Source organism: Corvus brachyrhynchos, unplaced genomic scaffold (genome assembly GCF_000691975.1).
Source record: "Corvus brachyrhynchos isolate BGI_N302 unplaced genomic scaffold, ASM69197v1 scaffold890, whole genome shotgun sequence".
Taxonomy (NCBI): Eukaryota; Metazoa; Chordata; class Aves; order Passeriformes; family Corvidae; genus Corvus; species Corvus brachyrhynchos.
The window spans coordinates 71,371-74,752 of NW_008235729.1; the positions used below are offsets into that span (position 1 = coordinate 71,371).

The window sequence follows — 3,382 nt, forward strand, 5'->3', positions numbered from 1 at the left end:
AATTCCTTTAACAGAAAAAATAAACTGGGACTAAACTAAAACCCCATCAAAAGCTCAACACTTAGGGATTTTATTAAACAACCCCAGTTTTATTGAATGAGAAATGTGATGTAGAGATATAGAAATAATATAAACAAAATTGCCGAATCAAATTTAATAAAGAAATGACATTTATTATGCGACCGAAATATCGGGTTCAAACGCCAGGATCGAGAAAAACAGCACCAAGCCCGGGGTCGGAGCTGGGTGAACACGCATAGATCTGATCTCTATCGCACCAGACCTCCCAAGTTCACGAATGCTGCTTTGGCTGGTCCCTTCTTATACAGTTTTTTGGTAGAGTCCAAATTTATTATATTCTTCTTGTATTCATGAAGTTTTCTTGTCCCGGAGTTGGGCCGCACAAAGCCTTTCCTGGGTCTGATGAATTGTCCATCCTGGGTGATGAGTGGGCCATTTCTGCTGATGGATGGGCCATCTCTGCTTCCTGGAATAGTTATTTTTAGTTCCCGGAATGTCCAATTCCTTATCAGATGTGATGTAGATATCAGAGTGTGGTGATCAAGTCGTCATGGTGCAAATGTCCCGGTGATAAGATCCAACCCCACCTAGGTGGAATCCTCACTTATTGTGAAAGAAATACTTTTAGTGTTGTGAAATTTTTCTCTCAGCCAGGCTGGTGCAGGGATTTAGAAACTCGGTCTCTGTAGGGTCTAATTACATTTCAGTTTTATATATAATAGCACGAATTACGTAGTTTATTTATAACAGAAAGAAATATGAAAAAACCTGTCAGAGACAGGGAGAGAGAGAGAGTGGAAGATAATCAGCTGGAGCTAGATGAGCTTTAAGGACATTCCCGACCCAACCCATTCTGTGACTCCAGAAGTTGTATGGAGTCCAAAAGTGACATCCACAGCTGCTTTCTGCTGAGCAGGCCCTGGGCAAGGACACAGGAGCAGGAGTAAATGGTGCACCGCTTTAGTTACAGGATCGCCGAGAAGTTTCTTTCTGGTGGATTTTTTATGTGCACAATAGAGGTGAAAATGGTGGAAAGAGCCTTTACAGCATCCAGAGCCACAAAAAGCTTCTGAAGGACTCATCCCCAGATTCTGCTCCTGGGAGCACTGGGGGTGAGGGGCAGATGCAGGTGGGTTCCAGGTGGGGAGCACCGGGCGCTGCAGGTCTGCCTGGCACCTGGGGAGTCATCAGTGAGAAAAGCTCTGAGTGGCAGAAATCTTATTTGGGGGAGGGCTGGAGAAATGGGGCACTCCCCATCCATCAAATGTGGGACCCCCACAAGCCGCTTATAACCCCCAAAACTGGCGGAAAGCAGCAGGGTTCTCCCTCAAACCAGCTCCTTGTGTCCCTCCATGTGGGGCCCCAGCTCTGAGTACTGGAGCCACGTGTGCCACTGCTCTCAGGAACAACCACTAAGAACTGTGGGAGTACTCCAAAAACACCTCATCAGGAATGGGGGATACCCTGAAATCTCTCCAGAAACATGGGATACCCCAAAACCCACTTAGGAACAGGGACCCCCCCCCGACACATCATCCCCAGCCTTCAGCTGTCTCGTTCCATACCCCATCCCAGCCTCCCAAACTCCAACCCACCCCTCCTGGGCATGAAGACCGCCTTTCCAAGCCCTATTTCCCCTATCCCACCCCCTCCTAAACCCCATCAACCTGCTCCAAAGCCCCTCAGCAGGGTTGGGCTCCTGCCATGGCCCTGTGTGCCAGGGACCGGCAGCGCTGGGTGCAGGGACCCCAGGGAGGGTACAAAAATGTTGTGAGATGGGCGTGTGCAGCTGGCCAGGGCAGAGGAACAGCATGGACAGGGGGGCACAGCCTGCAGGAGAGACGGCCAAGGGCTGGGCAGGGCTGGCACGGCTAGAGGCACCCAGGGCTTTGTCCCCTGGGCTCTGGGACTGCTTCTGGAAGCCCCACAGAAGGAACTTTCCATTGAGGGGCTGCACTTTGGTTCTCCCTCACCCTCCCTGAAGAGGCTGGCAGGGGTTGCATTTTATGACATTTGTCCTTCCTCCCCCTCACATCCCACTGCCCCAAAACAGCCCTGAGCCACCCGGGAGGGACAGGCCCTGCTGTGCCAGGCCTGGGCTCAGGGCTGGGTCTTTCTGCTTCCTCCAACCAGCCCAGGGCTTTCTCAGCATTGCAGCTCCCTGCAATCCTGGCAGAGCTCAAGGATCTGCTCTCACAAGTCCCTGGGGAGGCTTTGGCAGTCCCTGCCCTCAGTGGGACCCACTGGTGCTCCAAGGGACTTGAGTTTTGCTTCTGACTCCTTGAGCAGCTTCTTCAGCCTTCTCTCAATCCCTGAGGGTCCTGGAGTCAGCCCCAAATCCACTGTGGGACTCATTAAAATACAGAAAGCCTGAAAGAGCTCTTTCTCTTCCTTCAATTGTCTTCAAGTATTCAGGGCTTCTACAGCTCACTGGAGTCAGTTTGGAGTTCTGTTAAGGAGGAAGATTTCAAAGTGCACCTCGTGACTTTTTCTTGTTTTAATAAAGGAAGTTTTTAAAATTATTTTTCAGTTCAGAGAAGAGGTGATAGAAGCATTCTCCAATTAATTTGGATGCTGAATGTCTCCTTAGGAGGTCTGGGCATGTAGCAGAATGAGCTCTTTGAAGGCTGATCCTGTTTGGACAACCTGCTCCTCACCCCCAACCTCACCATGTCTGACATCGCCCACCTGGCACTGACATCTCTGTTCCCTGCATCAGAACCTTGTCCCTGAGCTCTGCAGCTGGCTGTCCCAGCCCACTGCACCATGTCCCACCTGCTCTCCTCAGGGCTCTGCCTGCACACAGGCCCCAGAGAAGTTTTCCTGTTTGTAAGGAAAGAATGGAAAAGCCTGAGCAGGTTTCCTAAACAACAAACCCCGCTCGCAACCACATGCTCAGTACAGGCTGCCTGGAATGATGTCACCTTTCTACAAGGGACAGCGTGACCAGACGTGATCTCTGTGAGCAGAATTCTCTGAGTCTTGCAGCAGAATTCTCTGTTCCCGTCCTTTGCCTTGATCTCTGCTGCAGGTGGAAGCTGCTGGTGCCATTCTCATCTTTAACCCCTCCTTGGGATGCAGACAGATGTGCCCAGGTGTATCAGGCAGGGGTTGCTCAGTGTTTATGCAAAGCTATTGTGCTCCTCACGGAACCAAGGAGATCTTTGTGACACCGTGGAACCTCCTGGAACCAAGGGCCCATTGTTTCACAGAGGAGCCTCATGGAACCAGAGGGGCCATTGTGACACTGCACAACCAGCAGAGCTGCTGGACCTTGTCACCTGTCACCTGCCCCTGCCCGCGGGAGGCACAGCAGAACCAGCAACCTGGGAGCCTCAGGAAAGACCCTCCGGGATCCATC

The 3,382-nt window shown here is 51.3% G+C and overlaps 1 protein-coding gene and 1 long non-coding RNA gene across 2 annotated transcripts in view; one reads left to right on the top strand and one right to left on the bottom strand.

Annotated features, from left to right (window-relative positions):
- The window catches only part of LOC108445667, a 9,711-nt gene extending 8,560 nt beyond the window's left edge, over nt 1-1,151 (top strand). The window contains exon 3 of the long non-coding RNA XR_001860621.1: nt 1,139-1,151. This is a non-coding gene — a long non-coding RNA (uncharacterized LOC108445667). The remainder of the gene's footprint in view (nt 1-1,138) is intronic.
- The window catches only part of LOC103613544 (zinc finger protein 239-like), a 30,968-nt gene that overhangs the window by 16,387 nt on the left and 11,199 nt on the right, over nt 1-3,382 (bottom strand). The gene's annotated exons all lie outside the window — the stretch shown is intronic.